Source organism: Odocoileus virginianus, chromosome 11 (assembly GCF_023699985.2).
Source record: "Odocoileus virginianus isolate 20LAN1187 ecotype Illinois chromosome 11, Ovbor_1.2, whole genome shotgun sequence".
NCBI classification, from domain to species: Eukaryota; Metazoa; Chordata; class Mammalia; order Artiodactyla; family Cervidae; genus Odocoileus; species Odocoileus virginianus.
This window is the reverse complement of record NC_069684.1, coordinates 47995624-48009729: the sequence shown is the minus strand read 5'-3', so window position 1 is coordinate 48009729 and position 14106 is coordinate 47995624. Positions and strand designations below refer to the sequence as shown.

The window sequence follows — 14106 nt, the reverse complement described above, 5'->3', positions numbered from 1 at the left end:
TAGAGTTCTTCAAGGACCTGACCTTCCTTTCTCTCAAGGGGCTCTGGGTCTGTGAAATGGTTCAAGTCTGGGAATTGGTGGGAGGAAAGGGGGCCAGGGGATGAGATGGTTGGATGGCGTCATTGACTCAATGGACATGAGTTTGAGCAAACTCCAGGAGATAGTGAAGGACAAGGAAGCCTGGTGTGCTGCAGTCCATGGAGGTCGCAAAAAGTCAGACACAACTGAGCGACTGAGCAAATACAGCACTTTATTTTTTCAGTGATGTAAGTCATACTTCTGTTTGCCAGACCTAGAAGTTTTCTCCGTATATTAATCAGGTAAAACTTCAGTAGATTGCCTTTCTATTTCAGTTCTAGGGACACAGTGATTAATTAGGCTATGTCAAAGATCTCTGCAGTTCAAATCTTTCTGGTTACTGCTTTGGCTGTCTTTATAGTATCTACTCCCACCTTCTCTTTGGTGACTGAGTACTGTCATCCCTTCTACCATGGGGCCCCACTGTCCCCCATTCAGTTTTGGGAGCCCTGTTTGATGGCAGGAGTTCACACTTTTATTCCTGGCCTCTGGAGAATAGCCACCACGGAGCTCTTAAGGGAGGCCAGGGCTTCTCTCATGCAGGTATTTCTTTTACTTGGTGAATGGCAAGTTATCTGGATCCTTCCTGGGATGTGGTTCAGGGGTGGGTAAGCAAGTCTTACATATTAAATCCACTCAGCATTGTGATCTCCTTAAGCCATCAGATAACTTCCTCCTCAGTGTGTGAAACTTTGGACATTGCAGTTTCATTTAGTGTAGGTCACCTTTAAATTGGAAAAGACTCGGATGCTGGGAAAGATTGAGGGCAAGAGGAGAAGGGGATGACAGAGGATAACATGGTTGGATGGTGTCACCAACTCCATGGACATGAATTTTAGCAAACTCCGAGAGAGTGAAGGATAGGAAGCCTGGCACGCTGCGGTCCGTGGAACCGCAAAGAGTTGGACACGATTGAACCACTGAATAGCAACAAACTTTAGTTCAGCTCTCAGCCAACCAAGCAGACTGTTAAGAGTCATTTCCAGCTGCTTGAGCCAACCTATTGAATTCACAGTCTTGGCTCCATATCAATAAATCCACTTACATCAATAAATTCAGCTCAATCCAGAATTATTGGGGCTTCCATGGTGGTCCAGTGGTTAAGAATCCACCTGCCAATTCTGGTGATGTGGGTTTGATCCCTGGTCAGGTAACAAAGATCCTACATGGCATGGGGAAGCTGAGCGCATGTACTCTAGAGCCTGTGTTTCACAAGAGAGGCCCTTGTGCCGCAACAAGACAGACCACGTGCTGCAACTAGAGAAAGCCCACTCACCACAGTGGAGACCCAGAGCAGCTGAAAAAATCCAGGGATTTCCCTGGTGGTCCAGTGGGTAAGACACCAAACTCCCAATGCAGGGGACCTGGGTTTGATCCCTCGTCAGGGAACTATATCCCAGTTCAGTTCAGTTCAGTCACTCAGTCGTATCCAACTCTTTGCGACCCCATGAACCACAGCATGCCAGGCCTCCCTGTCCATCACCAGCTCCCAGAGTCCACCCAACCCATGTCCATTGAGTTGGTGATGCCATCCAACCATCTCATCCTCTGTCATCCCCTTCTCCTCCTGCCTTCAATCTTCCCCAGCATCAGGGTCTTTTCAAATGAGTCAGCTCTTTGCATCAGGTGGCCAAAGTACTGGAGTTTCAGCTTCAACATCTGTCCTTCCAGTGAACACCCAGAACTGATCTCCTTTAGGATGGACTGGTTGGATCTCCTTGCAGTCCAAGGGACTCTCACAGAGAGTCCACTGAGAGCCACAGAGAAGACCCACTGCAGCCAAATAAATAAAAATAAATAAATATTAAAAAAAATCCAGCGTTATCTTTCACCTGAACCCAACACTACAGCACTCTTAGCATCCTTTCCCATATGTGTTTCCCAAGTTTTTGTTGATATAAATTGGCAAAATCTTGCAGTTCTTTTGGTGTGTTATTCACCTCCAAATAGGTCACTTTTTTTAGCTTTGTCCTTGGGGCCCAACCAGACTCGAATCTGGCCATAGATCTAGAAACCCTCAAAGGTGGTGAAAGTAGTTCCAGAGAGGATCAGTAGTCCTTTATAAGGCACTTGGCATAGGGAAGGCCTTTGCAGCTTCTTCAGGCAAAGGGAAACCAACCTCTTCAGAGTACTTTTACTGGTAAAGGTGATTCAACATAATATGGGAGTTCAAGGTGCCAAGTTTCATGAGTATCTGCCCAAATGTTTGCATTTCATATTTAGGGCCCCACTCCTTACCCATCAGTTCCCTCACTTTATGGAAGAGTTAAACACATGAGTTTGGAAATTCAGCTTATGTTGTCATCCAGTTCTTGCTGAATGTGGTCTGTGAATCGGTAGCATCTCTGTCAACTGGGAGCTTGTTAGCAATGCAGAGTTCTCTGCTGCACCACAGACTTACTGAGTCAGAATATACATTTTCTGTGTGTGACTTCAAGATATCTGTGTCACTTGTATTTACATTAAATTAAGGTAGTGATTTCTATAAGTACTTTTAAACTTTGTAAGTTCTCAGCAGTCCAATAATTGGGTAAATATTACATTTGAGATTATTTTGGGGATTTTTATGATTTTTTAAACTTTTAAATCTATATATACATCTAAAATTTTTGCAGGTTAATGTTTTAGATGATTTCTACTTTCTATTTGGGAGTTCTGCAAGCAGTCTTAATTAGATGTGATGCTCCCTCTGGTGGACAGTGGATGAAAAGCATGCAGACATTTTTCAGGATACTGAGGGGCTTGGTTTTTGGCTATTAAAGCTTAATATGGGGACTTCCTGGTGGTCCAGTGGTTAAGAATCCTCCTTGCTAATGCAAGGGACACAGGATTGGTTCCTGGTCAGGAAACGACGATCCCACATGTGGTGGAGCAACTAAGCCCACATGCTGGAACTCCTGAACCTGCAAACCACAACCAGAGACTCCCGTGCCACAACGGAAGGTCCCACCCGAGGCAGCGAAGGTCGCACGTGCCACAACTAAAGACCCAGGGCAGCCAAATGAATGAATACATGGTTCCCGACCCAGGGATTGAACCCCTGTGTCCTGCATTACAGGCAGATTCTTTACTGTCTGAGCCACCAGGAAAGCCCAAAGAAATATTAAAAAAAAAAAAAAAAATTATTTTCTCTGAGTGATCATCTTCAGGACCCTCCCTTCCAAACTGTTCTCAACCTCTGACGTTTCCCATAACGTTTGTTTTGAATTTGAACCCAAAATACTCCAACCCGAATCACATTTTGTCATAATTATCTATATAAAACTCACCGTAATGAAAGAGCGCTGGGCAAACTGATACGGTAACAGTGCCTTATTTTTTGGTTTGGCCATGCTGTGAGACCTGTTGGATGTTAGTTCCCGGACCAGGGATTGAAGCCGAGCCCTTGGCAGTGACAGTGTGGAGTCCCAACCTTTGCGTCACCAGGAAATTCCAACAGTGCCTTTTTAATAATATTGATCATGTTATTCACATTGAGAGTCAAAAGATCTTGTCTGAAACTGGTAGTTGAGTTTGTGATGATGTGGGAGAAAAATTGTGCCTTTGATCTATTTATAATGGAATTTATTACTATGAAATATTTTGTGCAAATAATTTCCCCCCTTGCTATAATGCTTACTAGGATGAAAATAATAAATTTGACTGGGTGCAATGACCTTTTCTTCTATTTCACATTTTGATCTTAGAACTCAAATGGTTGCTTTTCCAGGGGCATAGGTATATATCTGAACAGTTCCTTTTCAGTTCACCCATGTGACAAACACCTTAGACATTTTGTTTTAAAAGTAAAAGTTGTCAAAACCATTACTTCATTTGTCTTAATCCAGTAAAAAAATTGCCTTTTTAAAGTGAGCTTGTTGCCATTTTACTATTTTACACATGGCCTATTCATGTTCAATTTAAAATACTTAAGGGCATTTATAGTCCTGGATTAATGTTGATTTTTATTCATTACTTTGGTTGAAAATTATGATGTTATGAAGTTCTCTGGTTTGTTTTTTTTTTTTGTTGTTAGCCGTCAAAGCAAAAACGATGAGAGAAATCTCATAAGGAAATAAAGATAGATGGATAGATCAACAGATTTGGCTTCATGAAAGAACTGTCTTATAATGGGAAGCCAAGAAACTGAGGAAAATATTTGTAACACAGAAAGGCATATATCTTTAATATATAAAATTCATTCAATAAAAGAACTAGGACCTTCCCCCTCTTTGTTGCAGTCTCTAAACAGTTGTGAGCCTCAGATTTCTCTGGGAGATTTTCTGATTCATAGGTTCTCAACATTGTCTACCCATTGGAAGCAGCTGAGGAGCTTTAAAAGAATACTGATGCATGGGTCCCACCCAGAGATTCTGGTTTATTTGGTTTAGAGTATGGTTTGAGCATAGAAATTTTAAGACTCTCCAGGTTTTTATAATGTTCAGTCTGAGTTCACAACTACTCTCTTTTTCACCATAACTAACTCCCTTCTTTGTGTCTTTAAATTCAAGTGCTAGGGTGAAATTGGCACAGCTGGGTTTAGTCAAGCTGCTTAGGATACCATAAATAATTCTGCAGTTGAATTTCAAACTGGATATTTACATTAGCATGTTCCGTTCATATTTAAATAATCATCATATGTGAGACAAGCATGTATTAAGTTGTGTTTTTGATTTCAATGGTTGTGATATTTCTCACAAATCAACTTCATGAGTATATAAAAATTTAATTCTTGTTGGCATTTTTCAACTACTGTGTTTGCTCTTGTTAAGAACTACATGTTAATTAGAAAGATTGATGTTGTACAAGTGATCAAGAAAAGAATGCTTGGATATTTAGGAAATAGTTTCTCTGGATTGTTTTTTATTTTTTGACTGTATGATATTAGATAGTTTACGTGCTGAAAACTTAACCATTTTACAGAAGACTTTCTTAAAGTCTATGAAACATTGGTGTTCACTCCTTGTAAAATTTACTTATAGAATTTTAAAAAATATCCAGATATCTGGGCCACATCTTTAAAGCCCTACAGGTAAGGCTGATGCATAGGTAAGGCTGAACTGAGAACTTTTTGAAAGGGGGGGAAAGATATAAGTAAATATAAGTTAAATAGATAATAGCTATGGGGTATAACTAATGGAGAGATACATATAGATTCTATTCATGTCTGATCAGTCACTTCAATCATATCTGACTCTTTATGACCCTCTGGACTGTAGCCCACCAGGCTCCTCTCTCCATAGGATTTTCTACAGGCAAGAATACTGGAGTGGGTTGTCATGCCCTCCTCCAGGGGATCTTTCTGATCCAGGGATTGACCCTGTGTCTCTTATGTCTTCTGCTTTGGCAGGCGGGTTCTTTACTACCAGCGCAACCTGGGAAGCCCATAGATTCTGTAGCAGATCATTTTGGCTATATTGGAATGTTATTTGTATGGAAGGTTATAGTGAATAGGGTTGGAATAGATTCTGGAATACAGAAAGCCTTGATGGTCAGGCTAAATAATTTGAGCTCTATTTTGTAGGTATTGAGGAGCTCATAAACATTTTTGAGTAGCAATATGAAATGTACAGAAGTTGAGAAGACTTGTGCAGGAGAACTGGTTTGGTGAATGTGACTGGGGAGAGATGTGGAAAGACTGGAGATGGGGATTCCGGTTAAGGGAAAATTTCCTTTACTTGCGTATGAAGTAGTGAAGGCCTAAGTTAGGAGGGTGTTAGAGAGCCTGGCAATAAAACAGGTCCTTTTGAGAGAAGAGTTGATACAGTTCATTGACTGATTATCAGGCGAGGGAGAAGTAAAAGATGAATGCAGGTTTTTGGCTTTAATTGTTGGAATAATGACACTAGTAGCAGTGATAGTGGTGCTATTTGAAGTCATTGGTGTGGCTGAGATCCTCAGGTAATAAGTTACTGAACAAAAGATAGCACTGTTGAGGATCAAGCTTAAGAAAAATCAGTTTTCGGAGCTGGGAGACAAGAGAAGGCTATTAAATAAGGTAACAGTGCCCTTTTGGGGGGCTTAGGTTTTACTGTCTGTGTAACATAAGTGATTTAATTCTCTGAGCCTCAATTTTACTGTTTTTGAAATGAAGGGGGCTTGAAATGAAGGGTTGAATGATTTCTGACATCCTTTTGAAACTCTTCCACAGTTCTTGAGATCATTCCTGTATTTGTTGCCTCTTCCTCCCTTTTTTTTTGTAACAGATTTATTGAGATATAGTTCTTATACCATATCATATATTCAGTGATATAACATAAAAGACCATTTTTTCTGTTTTTAACTGTGTAATTAATTGTCATTTAAGTACATTGAAATGTTACACAACCATCTCCACAATTTTAGCACACTTTCAACACCCCCAAAAGAAACCCTGTACCTTAAGCCTATCTTCTACTCTAAATAAACAGAGGAAAACCTTATGATTTAAACCCTTGAATTCAGCTTGTTTTCCACCTGCCTTGCAACCAAATGAATTCACAGCCGCATAGAAATCACTCAGTTCAAATCAGCTCCTTGCCATTTTGACCCGCTAGGTGGCAGTGTGGGAACACCAGGTAGGAAACGTGAATGGAGGACTCTTTCTCGTTTCTATTTCTGCACAGCTACATCAGGCACTACACAATTACATCTGTTTGTGGTAGTAGGTGTGGTTGCTATGCAGGCACCCTCAGAGGACTGAACGTCTCCCACCCAAAGACTTTGATAATGCCGAATACTGTCTTTACCAGTCGACCGTATTTCCAGTCACCTAAACCTATCTTCACAGTCCGCTCTGGTTTCTGTGTATCATTTGTTAACTCCAGTGCCTCCTTTATCATTTTCATTGCTCTGTATCTTGGAATCCTGTTCAGTCTTCAAGCCAGTGTTTTCATTTTAGCTTTTGGCTCCAGTAATTCCTTGGGTCTTTTTTCACCTTTCCTGTTGCTTTTCCTTCTTCCTCCTAGTCTGAACATCCTCTGCGATAGTGATTCTTGACTTTGCTCTTGGAACCACCTGGGGAGCTTTAAAACCTCCTGATGCTCAAGCTACACTCAAGGTTAATTCAGATTCTGTTAAATCAGATCCTTTGGAATTGGAACCCAGACATCATTATTATTTAATCTCTAAATTGCCTACTAAATATTTTTATCATCCTTTATCTTTTATACAGTGTATGAGAAATGAGCTAATTTAACTAGATCCACTCTAAGTTCATAATATTTCAGTATTCCAAGTGATGTATGTCTTGATTTTTTTTCTTGTTTGTCTGTTACTAGTTCTTTTCATTCTTATCTGAATATGTCTCTTTTCTGTGTTCCCACTGCCTCTGGCTTAGTACAGGCTCCTGTCTCTGTCAGTACCCCCCTCTACCCAAAGACTACTAGGAAAGTACAAGCCATTGAATGAAGTGGGGTTTATTAATTCATTGCAATGAGAAAACTCACAGACCGTGGGGGAATTGTGGGGTGTCTCAGAGGATATTGGAAGGGATTTGTTATAGGATTTGGCTTGTATTTGGCAAGTGGTTTGGAGAGGGCTCAAGGAAGTAAGACTTTGCTTGAAGTTGGATGTGGTCAGGAAGCTGGGCAATTCAGTGATTTAAATCTTACCTAGAAGGCAGGAGGAATGAATTGAGGCTACAACTATGATTGATAAAGAAGCTGCAGTCACCTGTGTTAGGCAGGATGGGGAATGTTTGATCATTTTTGTGACTTGGACATTGTTCATGTTTTTTGTTCATGGTTAGAGAGAGGTCTTTTTTTTTTTTTTTGTCTTGATCCATCTTTGCCACAGAATAGCTTTGTCTGATGATGATGCTTGTGGAATTACCTTCAACAGGGGGACACCACCCACTAGCTATGAGTGTTGGGCAGCTTCTAGCACTGTGTCTACAGCCAACACCTGAGACGTTTTCCTTATACTTTGACATTTTCTCCTTTCCTCAATTAGCCAAAGCTGATCGTGCCAGGCTGGCTCTGACAGTGAGGGGCAGCTTCTTTCTAGAGCAGTTTGTTAGACGACTGTATCTTTTTTATAGATCTTCCCTCTTTCGGTTTCTTTTGTGCAGTACTGACATAATAGTCTCCCTTAATGAATGTCCCTTCAATGACTGATTCTTAGCGCTCTCAGATTAGCAGGTGGTCCTGTCTTATCCGGCCCGTCTCTGCTCAGCTTACCTCCCAGTGTACCTTCTGTCTCGGTCGGACTGGTTTCCTCTGAGCCAGTCATTCTCCCCTTGCTCTTGGCTGCTGTCACGTGTGTTGTCTTTGCTGGTTTTGTGAGTTGAGGGAAGTGACTTCCTGCTCTGAAGTGACTTCCTGCTCTGATCTTTGCTTTCTTCACCTTGAACGCTGCCTCTCAGGTATTCTTAGAATGAAAAGAGATAACATGTCTGAAAGTGTTTGGTACGTAAGAGGCGTTCATACTTAACGTTCTTGCTCTACTTCTCACTGATTGCCTTCACTGATCTGCGGTATTAGGTAATATTACATAATTTAGTTCCCAAGTTGGTTCTTACTAGATTTTATTTCGCATTTGGTTTTAGCCTCCTTGAGGACAAGAATGTAGTCTTATTTTCCTGTGAATTTCCAGGGCCTGGCACAGTACTGAGCATACAGGGATGCTTCATAAGCGTTTCAGTTTCTGTGATTTACAGGGTTATCAGAGCACTGTGTCTACAGCCAGCTCCTGAGACGTTTTCCTTATACTTTGAAACTTTCTCCTTCCCTTATTTAGTTAATATGCTCTGTCGGTACTACCAGTTAAGAGAGCTAGTATATGTTGGGCCACAGGCTGAATTCTTTTTATCAAAATTATAATTCTATGTAATCACCAAGAAGTTTATATCAAAATAAATTTTAATAGGTGAGTATTTAATTTACTTGTTAAAGATGACTGAAAGTTCAAAGAAAGTAAATTTTAAACATAGATAACTTCATACCAATGTACTTTTATTCTCTGCCTCAGCCTACATGTAGTCAGCTACAGAGATAATTTTAGTTTTTTTTAAAAAATTGAAGTATAGTTGATTTACAATGTTGTGCCAATCTCTGCTGTATAGCAAAGTGACTGAGTTATACACATGTAGACATTCTCTTTACAGAGATAATTTTAAATAATTATTTAATCGTGTATAATTTTTAGCGTTGATCTTTCATGACTCTGTGTCTTTGAGTGACACAAGATAATGAAACTCTCTGATTTCCTATTATTTTTATTTTTGAATGATTTTAATGATTTTTAGAGTATTTGATTTTCAGCTTCTTTAGTTTACTCTCAAGTTGCTGTCTAATAAAGCAAACTTCTCTTCCGTCCTTTTTCTTTCTCTCTAGTTGTTTAAGTTTGGGTCTTCTGTCCTTTTTCTTTCTCTTTAGTTGTTTAATTTTGGGCACCTTAACCCCTGGACTTTTGTTTCCTCATTCATAAAGTAAGAATAATATCTATGTCATGTGATCTTTATGAAGGTTAAGTGAAAGAACACATCTGAGAGTACCTAGTATAATGCCTGGAATATTGCTGTTTCTCAAAGTATGACCCACAACCATCAGAATGAGCTGGCAGTGGGCTTATTTTAAAATTTGTTTCTCTGTGTTTCTCATAATTGCTACCATTTTAGGCACAGTAGTGTACATTCTTACTAGACTACCTGGGTGATGTTGGTATGCAGCAAATTTTAAGACATGCTTCCCTGCAGGATAAGAACACATTCCTTATGGAATCTGTCTTTTTGCCTACTTTGTCGTATTGGCACTGAAATTTGAGAATACTAGGGTGAAATAAGTATTACTTGAATGTAAATATTTGCAGCATATCTCAATAACGGCCTGATTAAAGTTTTTACTGTTTTTCTCTATGCTTAGCTCTGACCTTTTTCTTGGCAAACTTCACTTTTATCTATCTTAACTTTGCTTTTTGATTGATTTTCTTGAACCTGACCTTTTAATATTGGAGATCTATAGTAAGATCTTCTGTTGTCTTTAGTTAAGATGTACAACTCAAGCTAGCAGATGATTCAAGAAGTCTGCTTTAAAATGGTCAAGGAAGAACTGTCTTTAGTCATTAATTTATCAGTTACAGAATGAGTAACTTGATTTAAATATAACTTGGAGCCCACCTCTTAATGAGCAGGATTTAGTGAGCAGTGCATTTGTGGATGGTCAATTTATTGGCAGGTCAAATGATTCATGTACTGGGCATCGGAAATGGAGAAGCATAGTAAGTGGCAGCTATGTTAGAAACTGAGCTTAGTTTTCTGCAGCAGACTGACGCCTTCTGAAACTCTTTTCTTGTATTTTGAAGCATCTCCTATTTTTTCTTTTTTCTTTCTGTAGATCAACAGATTACTCAATTACCCTGTTTGTTAAAGTGTTACTCTCTTTTCCATGTACTCATAGCATATATCTTTTATTCTGTACTACATTGTATTTTAGTTAATTACTTGAACTTGCATTTATTATATAATTTTCTGTCTCCCTTGGAATCTCTGATTGCAGGAACTATGTCTTTTAGTACTGCCAATATATACCAATTCTGATGGTTCTCCCTCATATATATTAAATTCCTCAGTCTAGTTTTCAACCTTATTTTCTTTATTTTTCTTTAGTACAGGTAAATAATTTTATTTTCCTATCTTGGAGACTGTGATCCTCTGCCTTCCTTCTAGGTCCAGCAGCCATCCTTTTCAAAGAGTGTTAACGCTCCTTCTTCTTTCTCTCAATGTTGTCATTTGGAGAACAGCACATTGTTTTGTCTTTAAGGCTTTTGATCATGGATGAGAATGAGTGTGATGTGTGGACTTCTTTTGGGGGGAGCCATTACTCTTTTTAGGGAAGCAGTTACTCTTTTTTGAGATTAGTTTTTAATATTTATTAACCTGTTTGTCTACATGTTGTGGTAAAAAAAAATATAGCTCTTTACTTGAGGCAAGGAGATTTAAGTTTGAGTCCTTCTTCTGTTACTTGTCAGATTTGTGACTTTTCACTTGCCTCATCTGATAAGATGATAGTTCCTATCTATATCCATGGGATTATAGTGAAGATCAATTTTTTATACTTAATATTATATACCAAAGAATTGTGTAAATATGGCATATTATCAAAATCATCACTTGCATCCCTGAAATAGCTTTTAAAAAAATGAAAGAATTGGGTTTTTCTGTTTCTGGCTGAAGCATTCAGAAGTTGGTATAGTTACTTGTAGGTGAATGTCACCTATAATGTCTTTTGGATAATTAATCTGTTATTACTCATTCTAGAGGAATTTCAACCTGTTAATACTTATGTCATACCTGTTAAGGAGCTTTGTTATCAGATACATTTTGGTTCGGGTTCTGGTTTTGCCATTTACTAGAATTTTCCCTGATGCTCAGCAGGAAAGAATCTTTCTGCAATGCAGGAGATGTGAGTTTGATCCCTAGGTCAGGAAGATCCCTGGGTGAAGAAAATGGCAACCCATTCCAATATTCCTGCTTGGAAAATCCCAGGGACAGAGGAGCCTGGTAGTCCATTAACTCGCAAAGAGTTGGAGACAGCTTATTGACTAAACAACAACAACAACAACAAGCCATTTATTAATTGTATGAACCTGAAAAATTACTTGCTGAACCCAGCTTCTTCATTGATAAATGGGGTTGATAGTAACAATAACAACAGGACCTACCTTATGAGATTGTTGAAAGAAAGAAATGAGAATACCTGTGATAAAGTATCCAGCATCCAGTGCAATGCCTGAGATATTATTTGTGATTGATAAGTAAATAGTAATAGTGATAGATGGTACCACCCTTATGGCAGAAAGCAAAGAGAAACTAAAGAGCTTCTTGCTGAAGGTGAAATCTCAACATTCAAAAAACAAAGATCATGGCATCCAGTCCCATCACTTCGTGGCAAATAGATGGGAAAACAATGCAAACAGTGACAGACTTTATTTTCTTGGGCTCCAAAACCACTGCAGACGGTGACTGCAGCCATGCAACTAAAAGATGCCTGCTCCTTGGAAGAAAAACTATGACAAACCTAGATGGTGTATTAAAAAGCAGAGACATTACTTTGCCAACAAAGTTCTGTATAATCAAAGCTATATGGTTTTTCCAGTAGTCATGTATAGATATGAGAGTTGGACCATAAAGAATTCTTCGGCTGAACGCCGAAAAATTGATGCTTTTGAACTGTGGTGTTGGAAAAGACTTGAGAGTCCCTTGGACTGCAAGGAGATCAGAGCAGTCAATCCTAAAGGAAATCAACCCTGAATATTAATTGGAAGGACTGATGCTGAAGCTGAAGCTCCAATACTTCAACCACCTGATGCGAAGAGCCGACTCATTGGAAAAGACCCGGATGCTGTGAGGGATAGAAGGCAGGAGGAGAAGGGGACGACAGAGGATGAGATGGTTGGATGGCATCATCAACTCAACGGACATGAGTTTGAGCAAACTCCGGAAGATGGTGAAGGACAGGGAGGCCTGGTGTGCCGCAGTCCATGGGGTCATGAAGAATCGGACACGCTGAGAGACTGAACAGCAACAAAATGGTGAGAGTGAGTATAGAGGATGATGATATTTAACACTTCTAGAGTACTCGCCTTGTCAGGAACAACGCCAAGGCTTTCAGCGTGCATTATCTTATATAATCTCACAAAATATCTTGAGGTCTCTGTGAAAGTGTTAGTCACTCAGTCGTGTCTGACTTTTTGCGACCCCATGAACTGTAGCCTGCCAGGCTCCTCTGCCCATGGAATTCTCCAGGCAAGAATACTGGAGTGGGTAGCCATTCCTTTCTCCCCGGGATCTTCCCGACCCAGGGAATCCAACTCACCATCTCCTGCTTTGTAGGCAGATTCTTTACTGTCTGAACCGCCAGGAAAGCCCATGAGGCCCATGAGGTAGATATTCTTATTATTCCCATTTTATAGATAAGGGAACTAAAATTTAGGTAAGTTCTAACTTGCCCTAGGCATCCAGCTAATGCTATTATTCCTGAAGTCAGAGCCCATGAACTTTATTATTAATTAAGCTTTTCTTTCCTGTTGAAATTTGTCAGATGTCAATAGTAATTATACATTCTGTGATGTAATAAAATCAACGATAAAATAATCTCTCTTAGAGATTAGGGAAAATTGTACAGACAAGATTGAATATATAAAACCCTTTCTTGTAATGTGTAACTAGCCCAGTAGTTTAGAGAGTTAGGTCGAAAGTTATGTATTTTTTGTCCTTCATTATCTTAAAAACTTTTTTGTGAATAGCATCGGTTAAAACAGTGAAAAAACAATGATCCATTTATTAATATATGAAATATTATTTGTAATTAACCACAAACTACTTGGACTGCATTGAGACTTTGTCTTTATCACAAAGACCCCAAATAGCAGAATGGCTGAAAGGGGGAGAGAGAGAAAGAGAGAAGAGAAGAGAGAGATACAGATTATTATGTTTTCTGTGAATGCTCATTGCTGGTATTTATAAATATATATATTTTTTCTCTGTTGTGCTGTCTTATTTGCTCCATGCTCTTGTAAGAAAGCTGATGTGAGAGTCACGGCTGTATGAGAGAACATAATTACATAATTACACAACCTTCTTTCCCATAAATGGTCCCTTAAGCCTTTAGGTCAGCAATAGAGATAACTTAGTGGCTGTTCTTGTAAAGAACAAAGAAGTTCTATAGTTTTGTTTTTAGAGAAAGCAATCTTTGTGTTTGCATACAACAATGCTTTGGTAAATGCTGTGTATTTAAGGGAAGAATAGGGTACCTTTGGGGGCTCAGTGAGTATTTTGATATTAGTTTTAAAGCATATTTTCATGCTGTGAATGATAACTTGTGATAAACTGATGCTCTGGGTGTCTTAATGGTTGTTCTTTTCATCGCCAGTTTAGTATGACTCATTATGTAATGCTCTTTAATGTTTTGCTTGAATTAATGTGAATGTTTTATGAGAATACCAGATTTCAAGGACTTATCAACAGCTTAATTCTTAGTTTAATGTTAAAGCACATCAACTGAGGTATATATATCATCAAGGGAGAACTCTTCCTTTCATTGCCTTAACTTAAAAAGGAACATTAGAAAA

At 39.1% G+C, this 14106-nt stretch overlaps 1 protein-coding gene across 4 annotated transcripts in view; it reads left to right on the top strand.

Moving 5' to 3' along the window:
* SMYD3 (SET and MYND domain containing 3) overlaps positions 1-14106 on the top strand; it is a 716821-nt gene that overhangs the window by 11458 nt on the left and 691257 nt on the right. Inside the window, exon 1 of one of the 4 annotated variants that reach the window (XM_070474408.1) lies at positions 8500-8519. The exons of the other annotated variants lie outside the window; for them this stretch is intronic. The gene's annotated coding sequence lies outside the window, so the exon portion shown is untranslated. Of the gene's footprint in view, positions 1-8499; positions 8520-14106 lie in introns of those variants that run through there. 4 annotated transcript variants of the gene reach the window in all.